Source organism: Ochotona curzoniae, unplaced genomic scaffold (genome assembly GCF_017591425.1).
Source record: "Ochotona curzoniae isolate NIBS_2020 unplaced genomic scaffold, NIBS_Ocur_1.0 contig_4645, whole genome shotgun sequence".
NCBI lineage: Eukaryota > Metazoa > Chordata > Mammalia > Lagomorpha > Ochotonidae > Ochotona > Ochotona curzoniae.
Window position 1 is genome coordinate 2,454,323 of NW_024466353.1, and position 27,026 is coordinate 2,481,348.

General features: G+C 38.9%; 1 long non-coding RNA gene across 1 annotated transcript in view; it reads right to left on the reverse strand.

Annotated features, from left to right (window-relative positions):
* Positions 1–4,315: 4,315 nt before the first annotated feature.
* LOC121161156 overlaps positions 4,316–27,026 on the reverse strand; it is a 145,113-nt gene continuing 122,402 nt past the window's right edge. The window contains exon 4 of the long non-coding RNA XR_005884641.1: positions 4,316–4,522. This is a non-coding gene — a long non-coding RNA (uncharacterized LOC121161156). The remainder of the gene's footprint in view (positions 4,523–27,026) is intronic.

Below are 27,026 nucleotides of genomic sequence, written 5' to 3' on the forward strand. Positions count from 1 at the left end.
TACAGCTGCCCTGGTCACCAACAACTATGTGCTGAAATGAGTTGAACTGGAGTTGGATGAGACTTCATATTTCTGACTTTTCTCCAAATATTTTTAATCAAGCCATCTCCAGAAAAACAATCAAGATCAACTATAGTCTCTAAGATACCTAAAGTAGCATTTGAGCCAAACATCGAAGGGCAATCCCATCGATTCATGATTTCCTCCTTTCACGGGTGATTCCCGAGGGCAGCACGACCTTGGAGCTCATGGACACTTCACTTTGGCCATCCCCATGAGTGCTCCAGGATGTACCTACTGCTTTTAGGTTAGGGTGAAGAGCAAGAAGTTCTCAGTTGGGACTTCAACAGCTCAGGGGAAAACAACATTGAAATTTTAAAAGCAGAAAAAAGGTTTCTTCAAAACATTTAAGTTATTGAGCCCTGCGCAATAGCCTAAAACTAAAAATCCTCACCTTGCACATGTTGGGTTCACACATGGGCGTCACTTCTAATCCTGGCAGCCCCTCTTCCCATGCAGCTGCCTGCCTGTGGCCTTGGAAAGCAGTAGAAGACAGCCCAAAGCCTTGGGATCCTGCACCCACGTGGGAGACCTGGAAGAAGCTTCTGGCTCCTGACTTTAGATTGGCTCAGCACCAGCCGTTGCAGCCACTTGGGGAATGAACCATTGAACAGATCTTCCTCTCTGTCTCTCCTCCTCTCTGTATATCTGCCTTTCCAATAAAAATAAATCTTAAGAAAACTGTTATTTATATATAGAAAACCAACTGAACGTATTTCCTTTCCTTTAAATTGTTGCTATGACGTACTTTAAATTGACTTTGAATCACAAGCTTAATTCTCCACAAAATAAATAATTCAACAACTCACTACTTTTGGGGCGAACAGAAAACCCACTTTTTCTCAGGGTTACAAACAATAATCAAACCTCATAATGTCAATTTCACTCATACACATTACATTTTTTATAATCTATAGTTACTACATGTCAGAGAAAACATATTTGTCTTATCAGCTTATCTAAGCATAATGTTCTTCAATTGCATCCATTTTGTTGCAGAAGATAGGAATACTTTTTAACAGCTGAATACTATTCCATTTTGTGTATTTCTATCACAGTTTCTTTATCCAGGCATCAGTTCATGGTCATTTGTGCTAAGTCCTTGTCTTAGCTGTTGTGAATGGAGCTGCTGTAAAGATGAGGATAAAAACAACTTTGATTTGCTGACTCTATTGCTGACTTAATTTCCTTTGGGTAAATTCCCAGGAGTGGGATGACAGGATCACACAGCAGACCTATTCAATTTATGAGGTAAGTCCATACTGCTCATTTCCATTAAAGTCAAGGCAATTCTGTGAGCAACATCTGCCATCTAGCTAACCCTCAAAAAATTGAGGCTCCTGGGACTATACCCATGGTGTACAGTATTCCCATTGTCAACAAAAGAGAAATGGATGCCTTTTGACTATATTTTACGTTAGGATTAGGAAAGAGAATGAAATCAGAAGACTCAAATTCGGGATGTGATGTGGATTCCAGTGATGCCGCACTGAAGGGCCCTTGCCATTCCCCTGGTGTGACTGGAGGAACGACCAGCAGCTTTGTTCTGGAGGATTCTGGAAAATCTCCCCGGGGAACCTTTCCTACTGGCATTTGTTACTCCTTGCATTTCGGCCATCCTGACAGCGGTAAGGTGGGATCTCACTGTGATTCTGATTTACATGTCTTTAATGGCTACTGATGCTGAACATATTTAAAATGTCTGCTAGCTGTTTGTATTTCTTCTTTTGATATCTACTAAAGTCTCCGACCATTTATTAATGGAGTCTTGCTTTCTGACACACTGTAGATGTGATTCCTCCATCAAACGGTTAGTTTGCAAATGTTTTTCCTATTCTGTAATGTCGCTTCACTCCACTGACTGCTTCCTCTTCTGTGTAGAAGCTTGTGAGTTTGGTACAATTTGATTTATCTAGTTTTTTTTGTTAAGCATCGGTAATATTACTATTCTTCCACTCATGTTTCATTATAAATTTCATGAAATTTTGGCAAAATTCATGTTGCTCTGTTAAGATTTCCTATCAAATATACATTTAAAAAAAAAAAAAAAACATTTTAGTTTGTTTTCATTTTACTTGAAAAGCTAAGCACCAGAAAGAGACAGGAACAGAGACATAAAAACACAGGTCTTCTATATACAAAACGGCAACAGCACCCAGGGCTGCACCAGGCTGAGGCCAGCATCCCCAAACTCAGTCTGGGTCTTTCAAAGGATGGCAAGAACTCAAGTACAACTTGAGCTGTCAACTCTTGCCTCCCAGGGTGTATATGAGCAGGAAGCTGCATCAAAAGGAACGGCAGCCGGGACTCAAACCAAGAGCTCCGATACAGGATGTGGGCATTCCAAGTGGCATCTGAGCTGCTGGGCTAAACACTCATAATGTTTCTGGCAGTGCCTCAAGCCAGATCATGCTCAGGCGTTATCACAAGTTCATGTGAGTTTATTTTAGTGTAAAAATAAAATTTGAAATCCATGCACAATTCTTTTGTAGTATGCATTTTCCATGAACCCTGGAAGATTCCTCACAGTGGAGCTGGTTTCCCTCACAGGGTAGAGGCTTCTCTGCGGTTGGGGGATGGGCTAGTCAGGGAAAAGAAAAGCATAAACTTGATCTGCACAGAATCCTGCTAGAATGGAGCCAAATGTCCCTCTTCGGCCATAACTTGTATTTTGGGGAAAAGGAAGAAATACAAAGAGACTACATCTCCAACCCAAACATGTTCTATCCTTCATCAATGTATCTAGTCATCACTGTGTTCACTTTCCAGCTATTAAAGCAAAAGGTAATTATTCTATAACCAGCTGGTAATTATAATGTATAAGTGAGTATCTATCCGTCTCTAGACTGTCCAGTCTGCTTGACCACTGGATCTGGAATTCTTGTAAGAAAATGAAATCTCTGGAAGTGCTTTCAAGCAGGGTCGGTGATTGGTGCCATGTGAGACAGTGCAACTAAAGTGTGCTGATGGTTTCTGCAGCAATTCTCAGACCACAGTCTTCAGACATGTGAGAGCTGTCCACAAATAACTCTGAGGCGAAGCCCAAACTGCTATTAATGCATTCTGATTTTAAGCAGGTACAGAGTTTGCGTGTGAAAACAAAACCCATGAATTTCCTTTTCACAATTTTAATGGACGTCTCACTTCCCCTACATGAATTAAGAATCAGTGGGAATGGCCTAAATAGGTATAGGAGTCACACCAGCAAGTGAATTGTGTGGAACCCTGCATTGTCATGTGAATTTTCACTCTCTGAGATTTTTTTATCACATCATTCAGAAGGCTTCAAATATGAGGCAATAATTTTTGGGAAATTTAAACACAATAATAAAGTGAATTAATACACAAAATTTTCCCATAAAGAAATGTCATTTAAAGGCCATCTCTTACTCATTTCTTTGTATTCTCTGCTATCCACTACACATTTCTTGCAATCCTATAACTTCTGCCTTAATATTTTCATTGTGCTCATCAGAGACATGTTGCCCAATAAGAGGTTTTCCAAATGAACAAAGAAAAGGGGAGAAATGATAAAGTCTAAAGGAACACCAGTATTTATATGAGTATGGTTGAAATCCAGTAGCTTGACATTTTCTGATTTATAAATTAGAGGTGAAAAATAAAAGCTTCTTGGGAACATGTGAAAGGATGAGAAACACGAGAGCTATTTGCTAAGGGTAGAAAATCAAGCAGGGGTTCCTCAACCCTTTTCTGGAAGGCATCATTTCTTTTATTTAAGTGGGACAGTTGTATATCTCCAAATGACTGCGCTGGCTAGATCTGAACTGACCCAACACCAGGGGTTTTTTCTGTCTCTCTCTGGTGGGTGCAGGGTTCCAACACCTTGGGTCATCCACCGCTTCTCCAGGCTATAATCAAGGATTCAGACGGGAAGTTGAGCAACTAGGACATCGCTCCCATACTGGATGCTGGCACTTGCAGGCAGAGGAATAGCTGGTTGAGCCATGCACCAGAGACTTTAGATTTGGTTTATTCTAAGTAGAAAGATGTCAGCATCCTAGACTAATTGATGTCACTGGGTGATGAAGTATTCCATTCTTCCAAATAAATTGCTTAAGAGACTCTAATGTTCTTCCTCTAAACTGTGACTATTTAGTCATCAGGTACTCACAGTAGCAAACTTTCCTTGGTTCTTACTATTTTACATTTTGAATAGAGATATTCAAGGATTGATCAGTTTGCCAGCACTGTGTATCTTAAATATCTAAAAGAAATATAAATATATATACACATACACACATATTTATACGTAAAAAAGAGAGCAGACGAATGAAATACTTACTGTAGGATGAATTGGCCTTTTTGTTCTTCATTTATTCATTTGTGTCCTCCACCCAATTCCTTTCCTCAAGGGACCAGTTAGGATCATTCGCAGAAAAATAAGTCTTTGATTGTTGAGTTTGGCTTATTCTGCTGTTTAGAAGGTGCGACAATTTTATTCCTAAAATGAAAGAGACAGATTTTGTAAGCCAGAACACACAAGGGAAATCCACTTTCCTTGAAAAGTCTGGCATCTTCTTAACCTGGTGCTTCAGGCAGTTTTACAGAAAGCAATTTTCAGGCTCGTGCAGAGGCATGGTCACAGAGCATGAACCTGGGCCCGCGAGGAAATGAGGAGTCTGCACCCTATGTACCTGCCACTTAGAGAGCCCGAGGAACTTGGCTTACCAAGACTTTCTCTGCATTTGATCTGGCAGAGAAAAACAACATGCATTCTAAGACAACCAAAACACACGCTACAGTCCTTTGTGTCATAATTAAATGCAATTGGCTGATTACACTTACTGACAGCACCAACATTTCCCCTCTTCTAGAAAATTATGATTCTTCACTTCCTCAACTTAATTTTGGTTTGTCTCAAACCTAACATAGTAAATGTTAAGATATACATAAATGAGATAAAATAGATGCTAACTGTGTGATATTGTTAGGGCTCCTCAGATGGTTGAAAGCGGTGTCACATCAGAAATCATCAAAAATAACTCGGAATTTCACTAGAAAATGTATGGGTAAGCACCCTGAAAATGCTGCTCATACTTGATAAAAATTTCTACGGCTATCCAACCAGTTTTGTATGTTTTCCTGTAAAAATCATACTTCAGTCAAATGATTACCATGCTATGCAAAATAAGGCATGATTTATTCAAAGCCACAAAAAATGAGGTTTTAACACAAGACATCATTTTTAAACACACATTGCTTAAATATTTGGCAATTGTGACCAAGGTTATAATATCAGACATGTAAAACTAAAACAAATTTAAATGCACTTATAGTAAGAGGCTAATATGATTTGATAACTGATGCAATCACTTTATTGAGCATACTTTTGCAAAAGGTATTAAAATTTAACTAAAATCCAAATTTTACATAGTTTTGTTTCTTACTAAAACTTCATTTTGTGTAGACATTGGATGGTGCTGGTGTCAGTGACACCAAACCAACTACCGAGCTTTCTCGTGCCAAGAAATGGGTTTGATAGACATTCCTTAAGTGAATTGACTGACTTGGCCTATTGTTTTGCCAACTTCTCTTTCATGTAGACACAGTCTAAGAGAAAAATAGCTCCACTTATTTCCTTTGGCATTTATCAGGCAAATGGGTTCCTGTAGACAAGTTGTTCTCCAGTAATAGAACAGCTAATAAATCTAACCAGAGAACTCTTCTTAAGCAGCCGATTATTCTTGTGTTTGGATCTTGTTTCTATCCACTCACAGTTTATAGTAAGCTTGTTTTTTTTTTTTCCCTGCAGTTCCCAACTCCCTTCATTCTGTGCTTGGCTGTAGATGGACAGGATCTGATGTCCAATCAGACTCTAAAGTCAAAAGATTTCACATTTTCAAGAACTTCTATGTTCATCATCCTAATGATTGAATCATTCATTTTCCTTATTAGTGATACAAGAATTCTCATTACTTTCCTGGTTAACTCATGATACAATCAGATTCCTGAGGAAGCAAAAGTATGATTGTAAAAAATAAGTTTCATTGTTGAAATCAGATTTAATCTAAGAAGTTCATTTGAAACACACACACACACAAACAACAACAATAAAAAAGAAGTTATGACAAAGGAACTGTTATCTCGATTTGTCAAAAAAAAAAAAAGGAAAACAAAGGCCAGAAAAGTCATATCTTAAAAATAATCAAGAGTACATTAAGGACATTGTGGAGAAATTGAAGCAAAAAAATGTACTTCAATGTAAACATTTTTAAATCTGTGTATAATTTTCTTTTTTTTAAAGATTTATTTTTATTATTTTTTCATTGGAAAGGCGGATATACAGAGAGGAGAGACAGAGAGGAAGATCTTCCGTCCGATGATTCACTACCCAAGTGAGCGCAACGGGCCAATACTATGCCGATCCGAAGCCAGGAGCCTCTTCCGGGTCTCCCACGCGGGTGCAGGTTCCCAAAGCTTTGGGCCGTCCTCGACTGCTTTCCCGGGTCACAGGCAGGGAGCTGGAAGGGAAGCGGGGCTGCTGGGGATTAGAACCGGCGCCCATATGGGATCCCGGGCGTGCAAGGCGAGGACCTTTAACCACTTGCGCCACCGCGCCGGGCCCGAGTGTATAATTTTCACAAACACTTTTAAGTGAAAAGTCCAGGAGTAAATTTCAACTTATTTGCTGTGCAAAAAAAAATATAACTTTTGGATCAGATTTTCATGAATATCTTTCAGCGCTACATACATGTAAGTGTACACCTGTGAGTTCTGAGTCCCTAAGATCGCACGTATGAGTTGCTTCGCTGTAGTCACTGGCCTGGGAGCTCCACCCGCACCATGATAAACCCCCTGGAACAGCCTGCTGACATAGGGACTCTATACCAGCAATCTCCTTTCCCCTTACATTAGGAAAGAATTCCATATGCACCTACCAGTCATTTCCTCCAAAGGGCCAAGTGGTTTGGATACAACAAGATCTGAGTTGAACCTTTGCCTTCAACTGAAACTGAACCTAAGTCATGTTTGAGGTTCAAAAAGTTGAGTTAACTTTTTCCCCTTTATTTTAATTTTTGTGCATCTCTGCACTTCCTGATTTTGGTTGGGAGTAGAAACCAAAATACCGCAAGAAAAGCTATTCTTGTTGCATTTCCAGCCTTTCAAAGCCAAAAAGCACTAGAAATCTCATGAAGAAAACAGTTCCCACCTAATTTCCAGCCCCAAAAAGTTCAGATAAGTTTGAATAAACTTTGGATAATGTTGCATCTATTACTTGGAAAAAAAAAGTCTAAGACAGGCAGTGGTAAAAGCTCTGAGATGATAGAAGGAGAGAAGAAAATAAAATGACAACAAATTGGAAATTTCTTCAGCTCAAACTCAGGACATTATTGTAGTCCAACCAGCATCCGCTTTACAGCAAAAAGAAAAAAAAAAGGCAGAATCTCGCACAATTTGGATGAGACATTTGAGCTAAACTTCTTAAACATTTCCCTCCTCAACTTAATCTTCACATTTGGATTATCTTCATATTATTTATAACGAAATCAGTAAAAGCCATTTTTAAATATGGGGAGGAAGGACTTAACAGTATATTCCTGATATTTCTGGCACTTAACTGTTAAAGCTGTCGGCCAGTTTATTCAGTGCTGCACAATAGCTATCTATTTGCCCAACACATACAGAGTGAATTCTTAGTACCAGCAAAGAATCACTGGACGTCAGTCAGATAGACACTTTACTGTGAGCACTCTGATGGGAGGGACAGTTAAAGGAACAAGCAGAATCTAGGCAAATTTTGTAAGGACTGTGATGTGCGAGGCTGGGAGGACTCTGGGAAATTGCAAGGTCCCTAAGCTACACCTGGCTCTTGTCTAAGATCTCCCGAGGGAACTCATACTGTTGATCAGCAGGATGAAACACATTTTCTCTGGGCCAAAGTCTTTGTGGCCTTGGTTCTGCTGGGTAATGAGAGCATCATGCCTTACTGGCATGAGGGAGGTCAAAGACGAACAATGAGACAGTGAAGGCAAAGCTCATAATCCCAGACAGGAGATTGGGGAGGGTCTGGGTCAAGATGGGAAGCTCAGGGCACCTGATCACTGACAGGGTCAGAGGTAAGGAGGGTTGAACAGCAGAGCAAAGGTTTAGCGGCATCAGCCTAGCCACCCCTCGGACCCTGTAGAATAAAGATTTTATTATTATTATTTTATTTATATTACTATTTAATGCAGTTTAGTGTTAAGAAAAAAAACCACAGGCTTTGGAGTCGGTATTAATTCCTGGCACGACAACTTCTGAGTTCTGTGGCTTTTGATGATTTATTTAACTTTGCTCAGCTTCCGTGCAATGGGATGATGATCTTCCCACTTGAAGGTTGATGTGAGCAACAAGTGAGATCCATTACAACATACACATCACATCCCTGTGCTCTGGGACTCAGTTGTGCTCATTCAGTACTTTACATTCCTCTTGCTTCAGGGACTGACCTTCTGGGCTCTGCGTGGGACTCCTCCAACAGGAGAAATCCTGCCTCGCCTGCTCACCAGGAGTCTCCATGACTGCAACCTTCACCCTGGCTTCCCCACGTGTCCCTATTCCTATATGATAATCATCTCGATTTAGAAATGGAGAAGCAGTATCGGGTAGGGTACATCATTTGCACACAGGTACAGCTGATAAATCAAGGCTTTTGAGTAAATTTGTGCCTGTGTGAATCTAAAGTCTTGAGTCTTTTCTAGCCATACCTATACGTTATCTATACGGCATGGAAGAATTCCTCTACTGGGAGGCAGAATTTTGTAGTCTGGAGTTATTTCAGCGAAGCAGATTCCAGGAACATTCACATCAAGAGGTCCTGTTTTGGGAGAAGTCCACATATATTTCCTTATTCTGCCAAAGAAGTAAAAACAGGATAAAGAAAATCTTCATAATCTTTACTAACAACTGGGAGGGGTTGGGAGCTAAGCTATCCCCTACTCCTGTATGCAGTCAAGTGAGTAGTCCATTCTTTGAAGATAAATGCATTTCTGTTTAAAGATATTCTATATAAGCCGGTTCAAGTATTAAAAATATGCAAGGCAAATAATCCACCAGTCAGTATTCTTGCCAAAAAAAAGAAAGAAAAAAATAGGCTTTACCCTGAATACAGACAGCTCATATGTTGACCACCAGGGCAGATCTGAAATTAAAGTCTGTCTGAATTCATTGCATGAATTTTCGGATTTTGCCCTGGACTTCTCAGCTCACAGAGGAGTTTACCATCAATAGCACCTAGGTTTCGCTGTTTTCATTTGACAGTGATGGGTACTTTTGTCTTAGGAACAAACTTTTTAATTCTCTAGGATCTTGTGGCACTTCTATAAACAGATGGTATGACATCTCAGATTTTCAATATATGCTACCGTTGCCTAGTTTGTTTTTTAAGATGAATTTTCTCCCATGAAAGGACTTATTCACTTTTCCTGAGGGAAACCTTTAAGCAAAGACACACTCACAGTTGTCTGTATGCCAGAAGCTGTAGTTTCATGTTTCTGTAGGGGATGATGACCACAAATGCCACTCTTTGGCCTCAATTAAAGAACTCATCTATAGCTGGTGTTTGAGGTTGAGCCATATACAAATAGAGTTAGGGCCAGCCTTTACCAAGGTGACCCATGAGAAGTGCCCTGAGCAGTGCCCTGAGCAGGGACTCTCATCTACAAAGGACTTCCTTGGTTTTGTGGTGTCTCGAGTAGAGTATGTGGACAGGGGGAGATGGGGAATGAGTTAGGGGAACAGACTGCAGTTCTTGTGTAGACTTCTCAGACCTAAGTTGACCTTGACCTAAAACAATGATTTTCACCATTTTGTAGGATATTCAGACAGACTGATAATGGAATTCACCTGCTATGGGCTTACTTGAGCTCATCCTCTCCTAAATCAATATACTGACATCTTAATCCTGTTACCTCTAAAGGTGACTTAAAGATATTTACAAAAACAAGAGAGCCAAAATGGGGGCATCCGTTGGACCAGATCCAAAATTTCTGCTGCTTTTTATGAAGGTGAAAAATTAGGATGCAGAGGTGCACAGAGTAAAGACTATAGGAACACAGAAAGACAACATGACCCTCCACCAGCCCAGGAAGAGAGGCAGAGGACCAGCCTTTCTCACAACAACCTTGCCACCTGCACCTTGCAGCATTGGTACCACAAACTGCTAGTAGCTTCCAGCTGCTGAAGTCACTCATCTGTGTACTAGGTTAGGACAGCGCTACCAAACTGACCTAACACCATTTACCGTCCAGCCCAATACCATCTTACATATCACAAATACACGGTCTTGTCTGATTCCCACTATGTCCTCTGTGGTAGGGCTGTTACCAGTTCCATTTACAGCTGAAGAAATTAGGGTCAGAAAATAAATGGGAGTTCCAGGCTAATTTCCCAGGATGTTTGTGAGATTCATATGATTTCCTCTGTTGTGATACCACAACAGATTGATACAGAATGGTATTAAAATCATTTCACGTATCATGTTTGCTTATTAAGGATTTTGGTGTTAAACCATGAGGACAATCCACTAAGTGATGTTTAGTTCAGAGCTGGTAAGATTAGGAGAACTGAAGTAAAGTTTACCTTAGTTAAAGTTTCTTAGGTTTAAGTTTGTTCTTTGCTTGGCCAGAACTATTTCTGTAAACACAGTGTAACTGTTATATCTTTAGAAAACTGCAGTATAGGTTACACTTTTAAATAAGTTTTTCTTTGCATCTATCTATTTAATTCATCCTCTGGGACCTTAAATTAGTAATTGTATCAAAGGCAGGGAGTATATTCATTTAGTCGGCTTCAATTTAATTCTTCCATATGATTTAAGTGCAAGTTTGTGTGTCACTGAAATACAAGTAAATTTGCCATTGCAGATCTTATAATACTGCCTCTATAAAACTGATGGTTAAGGTCCTTGCCTTGCACGCCCAGGATCCCATATGGGCGCCGGTTCTAATCCCGGCAGCCCTGCTTCCCTTCCAGCTCCCTGCCTGTGGCCCAGGAAAGCAGTCGAGGACAGCCCAAAGCTTTGGGACCCTGCACCCATGTGGGAGACCCGGAAGAGGCTCCTGGCTTCGGATCTGCATAGCCTCGACCGTTGCGTTCACTTGGGGAGTGAATCATCGGACGGAAGATCTTCCTCTCTGTCTCTTCTCTCTGTATATCCGCCTTTCCATTAAAACAAATAATAAAAATAAATCTTTTAAAAAAAACCTGATCTTATCAGGTATACCTGATAAATACATATGTGCGTGTTTCTGTGTATCAAAGGGTGTTTCAAAAGGTTTATGGAAATAAAAAATAAGCTTACATTGGTGAAAATTTTTTTTGAAATTGATGGATAGCCTTACCAAAATATGCATTTTTTATGAACTGACCTGGGAGTTTGTTACTCAGTCTCAGTCCACTCTTGGATGGCAGTTGCCCATGGCTGCCTTTCAGGGTCCTGCCTTGGAGGAAGTCAGAATCAGGAGCCAGGGCTCACGAAGGAGTGCCATACCCAATGTGGGAATGTGGATATTTCAGTTCTTCCCTGCTGGGCTAAATGCCTACCCTGAACTTCTTCTTTTTTTTTAAGATGGGAAGAAGAGGAGAGGGGAGGGCAGAGAAGACAGAAGAGAGAAGAGAGATCCTCCATCTGCTGGGTTCACTCCCTAAATGTCCACAACAGCTGGGACTGGGCCAAGTAGGAACTCCATTCAGGTCTCCCATGTGAATGGCACAGATGCAAATACTTGAGTCATTGCCTGCTGTGCCCCAGTGTGAGCCCAGAGCATTTTGAATATACCTTATATGCAAGTTTTCAAAACATGCTTGAACCAAATTAAATTTAGATAATTCCTTTTTCATAAGTTTTTATAAGGAGCATCACTGATGATGTATTTTAACTTAATTGCACTTACTATAATTAATCTGCTGATATCTTATATTGTAGCATTATTTATGCATTTGTTTGTTTGTTTATCATTTCGTGATACAGTTCCATAGGCTCTGGAATTTCCCTTTCCACCTTATCCAAATCCCCACCTGCTTATCCCTCACTGATTTCCCCCATGTCATTAAAATAGTAGAGTCCTTCAAATTCAGTCATAAGTCCATCATTCTGCTCTTTAAGTGTGTCCTGACATTATAGGCACAAACAGCAACACGGAGTCCAGCATCGTATTGTCAAGATGCATTCAACAGTTCCACTGGGAGTCCAGTTTTTGTTTGGAAGTGAGATGCACGTGGCATGATATTTTCACATCTGGATGTGATCTGTCTCTACTACACAGTTACTATGCATCCCTTTAAATGAAAAGCCATAAACCTTCGTGCAAAATACAAGATCAATAGTCCTTTCAATACTTCTTTCGTGAAATCTCAGGGGGGTTGATTTTTTTTTCATGCATTCAAAAAACAGTTTGTTTTTATTATTAACTTCCTCACTGACTCATAAGTCACACAATAGCGTTGTTTGCTTCAGGAAAGTCTTTGATTTTCTTTCTCATTTCTCACACAACACATTGGTCTTTCAATAGCATTTTTTTTTTCATTTCTAGAACTTTATTTTTCAGTGTTGTTAAGATCTGTACAAAATGATACTTATTTTAGCTTGTGAAATTCTATAAAATATAATTTTTATAAATTCAAAAAACTGTAAAAGCAGTTTATGACAAAAAATTAATAAAGATTTAGCAAAAGGGTAAATTTAAAATACGCATGGCCTCTTGTTTAACTTCATGTTGTAAATTTTCTATTTTTCCCTCTGTTGTTGATTTTGTTTCATTGTAGCTTTTTAAATCAGTAAGGGAAAATGTACATTGAAATTTTATTTGATGTCATGTGATTTCAGTATGAAAACTTTCCTTAGGCTATCTTTGAAGTAAGGTTTCTTAGCTGCCAGATATTCAGACTTTGGCTAATCTGATTACATTTTTACTTCACCTTCATTTTTGAAAGACAGTTATGCTGGGTATGAGACTGTTGATGGTTCTCTTGACTGCATATGCCATCCACTACCTTCTGGAATCCATTGTTTCCAATGAGAAGTCAGCTGTCAGTTTTACTAAGATCCCTTGTTTGCACTGGCAGAGCCATAGAATCATTTCCTTTTCTATGACCTGCCTTTCTCTTTGCTGAAAATCTTTAACATCAATGCTCAGTAGGTGATGAGGACAGTGACTAAGTTATCTCAGAGGGATAACCTTGTTCTGTAAGCAGTCAGATGTACAGATTAATATCATCTGGTCTCCAGGGCTCCTCTGCTCTAGTATGCAGCCTCTGTCCTTCATGTGAGGCGAGACAGTGGCATTCTAGGTCTGATCTTACACTTAGGATAGTGCTATCAATTCACAAATGAGTCCAGGTGTGAGAAGAGTCCAGCCCTCTGAGCTGCACTAGCTGGAAAATGCACTTCTGCAACACAGCAATAAGATAACACTAACTGTATGCTTCTCCTGGGGAGAAAGTCTGTCTCTGGCCTGGAGTAGGGAGAGGGTGCTACATGTTTTTGATTTTTAATCCACAGCAGTTCAGCTCTTCACTTATGGTTGGGGAGGTGGAAGATTGTGGCTCAACTGACACATTCTTTTCTCGCAAGCAGCTGGTGGAATTTCTTGCTGTATGTCTTTCCAACACTTTTCAGAGTCTTTAAATGATTTTTTAAAAATTACTTTTACTAATTTAATTGTTTTTCTGGGCAAATGATATCCAAAGCCATTCATGATGCTATTTTTTAATGAACGTCTTCTCATACTAGCCTGATTGACTGTGTTTTCTAGTTGGTGTCTGTGTGGTAGTAGGTTTTCTACTTATATTTAATATTTACTGAAAAATGAGTTGACTGAAAAGTTGAAAAAAATTGAACTATCAGATCCGCCCCAGTTAATCTGGTTTACCTCACGTCTGGTTCAGTTTCGGCACCTATTATTGTTTTTAAGTTCTTTATGTTGTTTTCCTATGCATTTGACAATAAGGAACACTTATTTGAATTGAGCTTCAATTCTCTTTCATAAGCTTTCCATTTCTTATTTTCTTGTGCTTTTCTTTGTAATTTCCCTAGAAAGAGTGTGTGGTTTCCATTTCATTATAACAAGAAAATTAAGGATCCTGGAAGTCAAGATGGTTACCCAGCAAACTGGTCATTCATGCAGACCGCAGATCTGAATCAGGCTGAGAATTCTAACCATATTACATAGCCTTATAAATACTCTCAAATAATTTACAGTTTCCACAATTGTTTGAAAAAACTCATGGAATTCTTCAAAAATCTGATTGGTAATTATGATAATATGCTTAACGCAACAGGCATTACACATTATATCTCAAATCAATAGTCATATACAGAAAAGAAATTCCTAGTGCATGCAGGACACCAACTGTCTTTAATTATAATTAATTGTATAAGTGGAGGCACCAGCAAAATTCTGCTTTTTGAAGAAAGCATCCCAATGAGTTGATGTTACAATTTTCTACTTGAATGCATCTGTTGTTTTATTTGGTTGGGAATAGAATACAAACAAGTAGGCAAGTTTCAAGTGACAAGAGTCAAGATAATTTCACACAATTAAGATATATTTTTTTCTTCTTTCTGACAAGGAGCAGGGGAAAAATGAAAGGCTAGCCAAACTAGAAGAAGAGAATCAGAAGTCTTGCATAGTACAGAAAGAGCAATTATTACTTTTGAAATTCAAACTCTCCTTAGAGTTTAGTTTTTAAAGGGCAATTGACTGAAACAAAAACAATGTTGGTTAAAAACAAGTGGTGATTCAGTTTAAATGCTGAGCAACATTCAATTTCAACTCTTTGGAGACCAAACTTAGGCTGTGGGACATTTTTGAAATATTAGAAAACTGATCAACGGCCCCAGTTTTTACTGAAGAGATCAGTTTAAGCAGTTTAGCTTCTTCCGCCTCACCCCACCCTTGGGCGAAAACAAGGATGGGAGCATAAATGAATACTCAGCTAGACCTTTATGGTTAGTAAAAAGTTTAAGTAAGTTTTGAAGCTTTTTATGAAAGCTCAGATTTTCTTTTTGTTAAGGGTCATGAAAAGAATTTGTCTTTTTATTAAGACCTCATGGGATTAAATTGGAGAATGGTATTCAGTGTTTGTCAGTGGAAAAATCTGGTGGGACAAAGGTTCCTTTAATATTTAATATCACACAATCACATATTTAGCCATTTACGTATTATGCCTCATAAATGTAACCATTGAACATGTAACACCCCTGTTAAAGCACTTGTTTATCCAGACACAGAAATTAATAGGACTAAGTAGCTGCAGAAATTATTCAATAGGTAAAATTGGTCTCTGGTCTACTCAGTCCATTTTTCTATGTCCCCAAAAACAGTGTGCTTAATATTCTCTGGCTACATCTGCACTCCACCCTTCCCCACATTTATCGGAGGCTAGGAGATGGAGATGGAATTCATCGGGAATGTTATCTTATTCTCTTTCACCTGCAAGTTACCAATGAGGGCCACCAACAGGAGGGTACAGTTGGGAAGAAAATCTGCAGTACGTTTCCTTCAGCCAACTTCCTTTCTAGCCAGGCTCTGGGCATGGCTCCTTCTTCAAGTGAAGGGGTGGCTTCTGTCAATGGTCCTCTCTACAGCCTCAGCCACAGCTACACATCTGGGATTTCTTTGCCCATCTACAACTGCAGTTCACTGCTGCTGCTGCTGCGTTGCTGAGTTTCTTTCTCTGCTTCTTTTCTTCAGTTCTGACCTCATCCTGAAAATAATCCCTTCACTTTATGTGTTCAAGAGCATCGTTTGGGTGTGTCATCTTCAGCAGATGAGAACAAGCAGCAAGCACTGATTACACTGTTACTGAAACCACATCCTCACATCTATTTCCTACTTGGCCAATTGTATGACATACGAAGAATGGTTTTACAATAGCCAGCCTGTGCTCCCATGAGAGATAATTTATCCACTAAAGCACAATGCTTATGTGTCGTTTCTCGTGCATTTAGTCTCAGTCTCATTTCTAGTTACTCAGTTCTTGTAGGCAGCTAAATTTGTTAGTTTTAATTCATCTTTAAAAATATTCAGGAAACCTTACTGACTGGCAACTCTGAGTCAGGCAACTGAGTTCACAGTAGAAGCGACGAACTGAGACACCTTGCCCTTGACTTTATGACCAATTCATTGCCATGCCCCTTCCCCTGAAAAAACACTACTATTAACTTGGAAGCAGGGAAAAGAAGTAATTCTCATTTATTTTAATGGGAAATTACAATTTATTCCATCTTAACCCAAGTCACACATTTTTCCACAGATAGAAAAGAAAATCAATTGAACAAATTGAAAAATTCCTGTATAAGTAATATTTTTCAAAGTCAATGACTGGCATTTTAATATAGAAAGCAAGTGTCCTTCCCAGAGTTGGAAGAAAAGATTAGATGGTGCATGGTGCTGATACAAGGATACGAGGAGCAATTATTCGGAAGATGGTTAGGGTCAGCTGACCCTCTGTGGAGCATACATTGATTTTTATATGTGACAACTTTTTCATATTTGATCTTTCTGGGTCACTATTTTCACCAATTCTTCACCTTTGGGATATATATTGTTATATAGTATTCAAGCTGTCTTTAACACTATAACATTAACACATGGAAATTTGCTCTAAACAGAACAATAAAGTCAAGTGCAACAACATGTCAAAACCCACAGTAATGACTGACATGCAGCAAAATGATTAGCCCTACGAGATGGTATCATTTTATCCTTCTTTCCTAATTTTAAAAGGAGGTAACATTAATGGCTTGAGCTTAATGAGATTCGGCAGCATTCAGTGTACTCACAAAGCCATGCAACCTCCATGTATTTCCAAAATCAATGGAAAGTGAAGTGTGTGTTCCTTGAATGGGAGTTGTCTCTTCCCATGTCCCCTGAACCCTGGCAGGGATCAGTTTGCTTTCTGCCTCTGTGAATTTATTCTGCAAATGATACGCATAAATGTAACCCTGCCGTTGATGACCCTCTGTGTCTCCTTTCTTCCACTTAGCATAAAGCTTTGGTGCTTCAGCTACTTGGTAATTTGTATTAGTTCTTCATTCTCTTTCATGGTCGAGTAGTATCCCACAGTGTGTTAGTCCATGTACCTACTGACAGATGCTGGAGCTGCTTTTATCTTTTGGCCGCATGGAGGAGTGTTTCTGCGAGTACCTGCTTTGGGTCATTTTGGGTATCTATTTAGAAACGAAATGTATAGGTCATAAGCTCATTTTATGGATATTTTTTGAAGAAATTATCAGATTCTTTTCCACAGTAGCAAAACCACTGTGCACTTCTATCAGGAGTGTGCAATGCTACAAAATTTTCACACTCTCTTCAATCCAGGTTACTTTAAAAACTATACTTATCCTAATGAGAATAAAGTGGTATCACATTGTGGTTTTGATTTGCATCTACCTTATAACTAAAGATATCAGGGATTTTTCATCTGTATAACTTTTTTACAGTAAAATTTGAGTACTTGCCTATTTAAAAAAAAACCTGAGTTGTTGTCTTTTTTCCAGTTTAAGAGTTTAACATATTTTCAATACTAGGCTTTTACTGAATGTAAATTTTTCAAACATTTCCCCCTATTTTGTTAGCTATATTTTCACTTTGTTGGTAATATGCTTTGTTACACTTGAGCTTAGGCAGACTCTCGATTGAGATCTGAAACATAAATATGAGTGAACAAGAAAAAGGAAAAGTTGGAGATTGTGGGTACCAATGAGCATTCCAAAGAGAGAAAACAACACATTTAAGCATTCAGAGTTAAGATATAAGGAGACAATTAAGTTCATTAAAGTTACTAAGTGAAGCTGGATAGGGTAAGAGTCAAAAAACTATGGTCACTCAGGTCAGATTTTAAAATTATGGCTTTAATATTAAGGGCATCAGATCAACTGAAATGTTTTAGACTAAGAAATAACACAATCAATTATTATGTAAGACAAAATGACCTTGGTACAATGGGGAGACTGTATGTTGAGTAGTCCTGAGCATCTAAGGCTATGATCTGGTTATGCAACTGGGAAATGATGCTGGCAGTATAGTAGAGGAGAATTTTAGGAATCCAAACTGGATAAGTACAAGGAAGAGGGCATTAGTAAGCGTTTAGGCCCAAGAACATCACTCATGCAACACAAATAAAGTTTGACTTACTAGACTGCAAGCACAGGAACTGAGCTCAATTATTAACTTTCCAAGCTGATAGTTGGGGGTTAAACGCTGTTATGTTTTCCAAGGTAATGGGGATGTAGTGGCTCTAAAACAGACAAAATTTTCTGCTTTTGTGGAGTGTTCAATATATCAACAAATTATATCGGAGTAAGTGAAATAATTTGGTAGGAATACAAAGAGCATGGAGCAAAATAGAGCAAGACTGGAGAAGGAGGCTGTGCAGTATCCTCGAGATCATTGGGGATCTGGGGCTCTCTCTTTAATTACCGGCAGTGTCTTAGTTTAAGGGTGCAATATTTAACACAGCAGCTAAGCTGCCTTTGGCCCATGATTGAATATCTGGTATTCACAGCTGTCAGACTACACTAACTTTGTGCTAATGTGGATCTTGGAAAGGCAGGGTTATGGTAACTGGTAACGGGGTCCCTGCTACTCACCTGAACTAAGTTTCTAGGTCATGCTTCAGCTTTGTCATAGATGAGAAGACAGTGGGAGATAAGCACATTCTCTCTGTTTCTGCCAAGTAAACACAGTTATTTGAGGTTAGCTGCTTTATATCTTAGGTTAGTTGCTTTATATCTTACAGGTTTTATAGACTGGAGCTAATTTATTAATAAGGAAATAGGAGATTGTACATGTTGTATATACTGAGGTATCTGCCTTTTTACTCCCAAAACTAAGGCTTGAGTTTGTAAAATCCTGCTTGCCTCAAATCCCCTCTAATGAAAGGAATCCAATCCTACATTATATCTGACCCACATACTCTCCTTATGAATTGTTCCACTCTTCTATTAACAATGACTTTGTCATGCACATAAATGCTTTTAACTAATAAGTGCTTTATTTCTTTAATAATTACTGGTCACCTGATACAGGTCTTGAGGACATAAAAATATTTCATGTGGTTCCTATGCCCCAGAAGGCCTAAGATAAGGAAACAGTAAAATAGTCTCTGTGATGGAGAACAAGATCTGTTGTCACAATCGTACTATGGCAATGCACTTGAAGAAATAATTTTCGTTGGGTTTCACAGATGCAGATCTCATGGCCAGGATTTGTATACAAGTCACTTATTATGGAAGTGGTCCAAATGAAGCTGAAGAAGATACAGAGGAACCAGGACAGGGAAACGGGTGCAATTTGAGGCAAAGTTGCTGTCTTGGTCTGATGCTTTAGAGATGTGTCAGAGTCTAAATCACACCTTGGAGGTATGCTCTTCTGCAAACCAAAGTAACTGGCATTGGCCTGGGTACCAGTGACTGGTAATAACTTAGCCTAGAAGGCATGGTTGACACTGAGCTGGTCTAGGAGGCAGGCATAAATTCCATATTTAAAGATTTTATCTATAGATTCACAATACAGTTTGATAAGATATGACAAGAAATAGCTTCTCTCCCACAAGACTTTGCCCTCATAACTATCTTTTCATTGAACATTTCATGTTACAACTGGTGTGTATTCAGTGCAGATCCCCAAAAGCAACCTATCTCTCACTCTCTGTATAAATGCTAAGAATTAACTAATAAAGAATGAAGTTTAAATAACACTTTTTGTGGTGACTGCCATTATTTAACAGCTTGGTTAGTGCCCAGGATGTCCTCAAGTGATGTTTTGACACAGAGTGTTGCCTTATATTTTTACAGCTTGTTCAAAACTTATTTGACATTGTAGCATTCCCATAGGATTTCTTTGAAAGAGTATCTTAAGCTAATACAGTTGAGAATATGCATACAAAAATACCTTGATCAGATACTCAGAAACCTCAGATCCAAGGTTATGTTTCATAGGTCTCCAAACCGACACTTGTAAGTGGAGGTATTTCTTACAACTCAAATTAGCAAGATCCTCCTTCAGTGGCCCCAAGGAGAAAACATACCAGAACAAAAGGAATGTTCTAGGAACAGTTTCTCTTTCTCCTGTGGATTGTCATGGCTGTTCTGTGAGTGTTTTCCATAACCTTCTTTCGGCAATATTGGGAGCTGTTGAAAGCAGTTTCTGCTAATTCAGATAGGAAACCAAAGGGAATAATTTTCTTTATGAAGATGAATACAGAGATGTAATTGAAAAGCTTAACAGTGGAGAAAGAACCCCAATGAGGAGCCGGAGTGTGGAGCCTCAGGGTGGGTGCTGCTGACTGGCACACTCTGACACGTGCTCCTGGGGTGGCTTGCACTATGGAACAAGCTTGTCTGCCTCACTGTGTAACCTAGCGGGTTGTCTTCTCAGCTGAAAGCACTGCAATTCAGTGTCAGGATTCTGTGGTCCTTGACCCCTATGTTACCCATCAAAATAATTCTCAATATCATGTAAAAATAAAATGTATGACACTAGATTTTAGATCAGTGTGTCTGACTGTCATCATCCCACTTTATGATTTATTTATTTGAAAGAGTTAAGAGAGAGGGAAACACAGAAAGAGAGAGAGAGATCTTTTTATTTGCTAGTCCACTCCCAGGGCTGAATTAAGACCAAAACACCTCTATCAACGTCTCTTACATGAGAGGCAGGGGCCCAAATATTTGGATAATCCTCCGTTGCTTTTCCCAGGCTATTAGCAGAGAGCTGCATTGGAAGCAAAGCAGTGAGGGCGTGAACCAGCACCCTTACGGGATCCAGGAGTCCAAGGTAGCAGTTTCATAGCCATGCTACCATGCTGGCCCTGAACCCACATTTTCATATCCAGTGACTTCATATAATCAAGGCCAGGTGGGTGGTATCACCCATGGTCTTTTATCCTAAGGATATTCTAGAGCCTCTGATATGTCTTACTATTTCAAAGATGTCTAATGCTTGACTTTCACGGAATGGCTTTGTCTTAGTTCTCTAAGTTCACTTACATTTCTCTTCTGTGCCTTTGCTACTTTTTCTTCTTCTTCTTAGTTGAGAGTAATTTACAGGGTTTCATTATTCAACATATTCATTTGTTGCTTTCACATATTAATAGCTATTCATCCACTGACCTCTCTGAATCACATTCTAAGGTTAATTTATTACTTTATGCTGCAGTTCCATAGGCTCCGGGATTTTGCTATCCCCTCCCCAAATCTCTTTCCCCAAAAGATTTCCTCTATATTATTACAATAGGATAGTCCTTCAAAATCAGTCCTAAGTCCATAATTCTGCTATTTAAGTGTATCCTGATAGTGTAGGCATGGACAACGGAAGAGAGTCCAGTATCCTATTGGCAAGATGCATTTAACAATGTCATGAGGATTACATCTTTGATTTGGAAGTAGAGATGCATACTGTATTATATGCATCTCTGAATATAACAATCTCTATTATTTACTTACTATACATCCCCTTAACTGAAAAGCCATCAAGCAAAATAAATAGGAAGAAAAATAGAAAACTGACAACAAGATGAAGTTAAATAACATGGTACTGAGTGACCAATGTGTCGCTGAAGAAATGAAAAAGAAAATAAAAAGCTTTCTTGAAGAAAATTATTTATTCTGAACTTCTGTAGCATCTTTTCTATTTCTGAGAAGAATGTTGTTGTTGGGATTTTGATTGAAACTGTATATAAATTTGGGTAATGCAGATATTTTGATGATGTTGATTCTGCTGATTCAGGAACATGGCAAATTTCTCCTTCTTCTCGTGTTTTCTTCTAATTTTTTAATGTTCTCTAATTTTAGTTAAGGAGGTCTTTTACATCTTTGGCTAGCTTAAGTTCGAATTATTTAAGACTCCTCCCTGCTATGTTAAAGGGTAATATACTGAAAATTCCTTCCTCAGCCATAGAGTTTTTGTGTATATTAATGCCATTGATTTCATTCCCACTACCCTGCCAAAGTCTCTTTTGAGTTCCAATAGTCTCTCTCTCTCTTTTTTCCCCAAGTCTCTTTATTTAATCTTTTGGTTCTCATAGATAGAGAATTATGTCACCTGCACACAGTAATAATTTTAATTCCTCAGTTCTGATTTGAATCCCCTTATTTGTTTTTTTGTTTTTTGTTTTTTGGGTTTTTTTTTTTTTTTTGCCAAATAGCATTGGTAAGGATTTTCAATACTATATTGAATAGCAGTGGTAAAAGTGAACATCCTTGGCTAGTTCTAGTTCTTAGTGGAAATGCTTACAGTCTTTCCCCATTTAGTATGATTCTGGCACTGGGTTTTTTTTAATATATTGCTTTGATTGTATTATAGAATATTCCTTCTATTGCCATATTTTTAGGTTTTATCATTAAGTGTTTGATTTTATCAAATGTCTTCTCTGTATCAATTGAGATGGTCATATTTGTCGATGTACATCACATTTACTGATTTACGAATGTTAAAGCACTCTTGTATCTCAGCGATCAAGTGCTGGATTTCTTTGAGTCAGGATTATTTTCTTGACATGACAGCCACTACATTCTTTTCTGTCCATATTAAGAAAAAAAAAGAATTAAAACTTAGCCATACTTTAAATTTATACTTTCAAACATTTTTAGAGAAAAAAAATTTCTAACACATCTAAGTCTGTTCATTTAAATCTTTCTGCAAAATATCTGTCCCTGGGAAGAAAACAGCAATGCTCATTCTGATTTTCTTTAACAGCAGGTGGAGCCTCTGCTTTAACGAGCATCTCTGCCAGCTTCTCCCCTAGTCTTGTCCAAGTGGATGATGTGTCTATATAGGATACATGCCATAACTTCATGTTATTTGTTCCACATAAATTACTCTTTGGTAAGTACAGCTACAATATGTGATTAGTAAATGGTTCATCAAACATAAACAAGTCACTCCATCTCTGGCTGCATTCAGCCTTTGCTTGGTCAGTACTTCAAATTCTAAGACCAGCATCTGCCAGTGGCTCACAAATCTAGTTGATACTAGAAGAGGGCCTAAGGGTATCAGTTAGCACAAGGGCTGGTATTTTTTTTTTGCAAAGGGTCAGATAGTAAACATTTCAAGTTTGTGGGTTTCTACAGTCTAGATAACAATCTACAATCTAGATCTACAGTCTAGATCACAATCATTCATCTACTCCCATAATATGAGAAAAGCCACAGAATACAAGCATATAAATTCACAGGTTGACACAAATTAAAATGGAGATGGTGCTCAAAGCATGCCTGAGCAGACTCCCTCATGTGACCTTAAGCTTGCTTGACTTGCAGACATAAACAGAACTTTACTTAAGCTATTTCTTGTAAATGCCAGTATATAAAGAAAGTAGAATTAAGCTCCAATTGGAAGCAGGCAATAGATTTATGTAACTAGAGATTTTCTTTGGGATTCTTCAAAAGAGGCAACTTTATCATCGGAACAAAAATATTTTCTTTGAATTTTTTTTCCACATTCACCCTTTAAACACCTGTCTCTTATGCTTCTTTCATGGTGTCCCCAGACCACTTATGGTTTGGAACTGTCCTATTCATGAATCACTGCTTTCTCAAACTTAAAATTTTATTGTGCCTCAGTTTACCTTCTAACAGCTATGACCCTTGCACTAATGGCTGGATAGATAAAGCATTGAAGCAGAACTTCAAATGAATTCAGGAAAGCAGTCAAGGCCAAAGATGAGTATACTTACATTAAAGCCAATTCTCAAAGCATGCCTACTGGACTCCAGCAAATGCCTTGCTGTGTTTTTATCTGCAATTCCACTCTTCTCTTCCTTTTCTAAAAATTCCTGTGCTAGATACAAGGACCATGGGATGAAAGACCAATAATAATATCCCTTTTTCCTACATAAGGTCTGAACCATTTCAGAATAAAACAAAGGAATTGACATCTGACAGCCAAGAAACAGTATCATCCGGTTTCTCTGTGTTCTTTGATTCACAAATGTGTAGATTTGTTCGTGTTTCATTTCTCTAATTGCTTTGGAAAGCAAATGCTAGTATCTAAAGCAGAGTTTATGACCAGCGGTGATGGTCCAACTGAAAGTGAACAATAATTTTGTAATAAAGAGGTGTCTGCTAATTTGTTACTAAATTCTATTTAGTGATTGTTGTTGCTTTTGAGCCCTCAGCAAGGTCAGGAAAATATAGAGGCTCCTTTAAAAATGAAAAATGAAATAAAAAAGTACGTTTCCTATTTTCCTTGGTCTCTTGCCTAGGAAGGTTACTGTAGGAAACGTAAATAGACCACAGGAAGCTTTAGAAACTCAGCTCCTTGATTGGAAAAATGGAAATTCTGTTTTTTACGGAAATAAAGTAATTCTATGAAAATACAAAATGCAGTTGGTTACCATTGAAAAAACGGTTCATATTTTGGATTATGGTTTCTTTGATAGAGTACAACTCTGGCAGCAGCCCTTCCAAGTATATTTCTAAAAGCAAAATAAATGGAAAACTGTTTTCTGTCTTCATTAAGGTCTTATCCTGTTCTGCTTGTGCAGTGCCAGGAGAGGCGCACACAGGTCCCTGGACCACTTTCAGGAGGGAATAGCGAGGGCATGTAAGACATCACTAAGCTTGAAGGAATAGTGCTGTCCAAGGCTTGGAACACTTTTAGATTCGCTAACTGGGAGAAACACCACCCTTCCCAAGATTATGGGTGGTGTTTTCTAACTATAAAGCTCCCCTGTAACCCCTACATCCCCCCCCACCAACCCCACCAGGCATGCATATATAGAGATATATAGAAAGATAATTCTCAGTTCTCCTTGACCACCAAGCAAACACAGACATACATATGCAATTCCCCATTTTTCCACTCCATTCCCCTTTAACTTTGTGCCATCTTCATGAAATTGAACTTAACCTTTTCTTCGAACAAATTCAATGATGAAGATTTGCATTTCCCAAAGTCTTTTTTTTTAAATACTACTTTAAAAAATTATTTGAAAGTCAGCAAGATAGAGAACTATAGAAAGATACTCAAACACGCATACAGAGAGAGAGAAGAGAAAAAGAGAGAGAGAAACACTGCAATCTACTAGTTTGCTCCCAAATATCCATAACCGCTGGAGCTGGACCAGGCTGAGACTAGGAAGCAGAAACTCATTGTGAGCTAAGTACTTGAATCATCCTCTGCTGCTTCCCAGGGTGCATATGAGCACAAGCTGGAAGGGGGAAAAGAGATGGAATCCAAACTTGGATACATCGTGGCATTTGGCCATTCTAAGTGGTGCCTAAACTACTACACCCATGTTCTCATTACTTATGCCTTTTAGTCAGTATTCATTGCCACTGACTGGAAGTCTGAACCTGTAACACAGAGGGTCGTACTGACTTTCTGAAGCATCTGCAACATAGCACAGCAAGCTGCAGTCCATGTAGCAACTTGGTCCCTAATATTGATTTTGGATATGAAGTTTCCTTGAAACGAAGCCACACTCATTCATGTACAGATTGTCTGTTGCCAAAGGCCATCGGGGAAGACTGATGCAGCCTGAGATGGAAGAAGAAGGATGTGACTTGGGAGGCTTGGAACGGAAGCTTCCCAGGGTGATACCAACGTGACAGAGTCTGTGTTTAACAAAGCCAGGCCCACAAGGCCATGCCATGCGACAAAGTCCATGGTCCTGGATGTCTCCACTTCCCATCCAGCTCCCTGCTTGTGGCCTGGTAGGGCAGTGGAGGACAGCCCAAAGTTCTGTAGCCCTGTGCCTAAGTGGGAAACCTGGAAGAGGCTCCTGGATCCTGATCAGCTTAGCTCAGGCTGTCGTGGCCACGTGGGGAATGACCCAGCAAACAGAACCTCTTTCTCTCTGTAAATCTGTGTTTCCCATAAAACAATTTTTTAAAAAAAGAACTCAGAATCCTGTCCAGGAAGGAACACATATTCCTGCAACACATGGAAACAAAGCGAGTGAGCTGAGGGAGGGCTTCAGGAGAAGCCAGACTTCCAGGAGGCCGCAACATTCGTTCTTTTCTTATCTTTTTGACAAACATAGTAGTCACCTGCATGTGGATAAGGCTCCTCAGGTCTTGCAAAGAGACACAGCCTTTTAATTTAGCCGTGGCTAATGGGATCCAGGCAGAAATTTCACACACAGTTTTTTTTGGAAGTTTCCATAAAGGACACAAAGATATCCCTTCCTTTTCCCTGTTGTTTGCTGTCCAGTCATGCCAACTGGAGCTCGGTCAGTCAGCCAAGACCATACCACATGGGAATGGTGAAGCAGCAGGAGACATTTTCAGAGCTGCTTATCCCTGAATACTGTTCAGCTGCAGAAATGAACTGTGTTGTTTGAGTGTCTCCTATCTGGCATTTTTCTGCTCAATGCAACTAACTCTTAGAAGCATTTTTTGAACTCCATTTTGAACTCCCCTCTTGGGGGATAAACCTTGGACAGTTTTTTAAATCTTGGTTTTAAAGACCTTTTCATTGACACGTAAAACACACGCGGGGGAGTGTGCAAGTTCAGGGCAGTGACGTTTTACAAATGAAACACTGTGGCACAAGCAGCAAACACATAAAAAGTAAAACATTTTGTTTGTCCCCAAATGCCCCCACTCTCTTCTGTAAGCTGTCCTCCCCCCAAACACTCAGAGCAGGCACTCTCTTGACTTCCAAAGGCATTGATGAACTCTTCCTGTTGTTTTTTTTATTATTATTATTTTGTTTTTTATACAAATGAACCACCTACAATGTACTCTTCAATGTATATCTGGCTTATTCTGCTAACATTACATGCATTCATTTTAACCCCTATCCTACAGCACACATGTGGTTGTCTATTCTCAGTGCTACAAAGTAGTTCACTGTGTGGGCATGTCTCAATTTGTTTACTCATACATTTGAGTGGTTCCTGCTTCTTTATTACAACAGATACTTTTTAAATCAACATTTTAGTCCATTTATTGTTGTCAGCATGCTTCACAATTCCATTTGGCATGAAATTTTTGGTCACAGAGTATGAGCTAC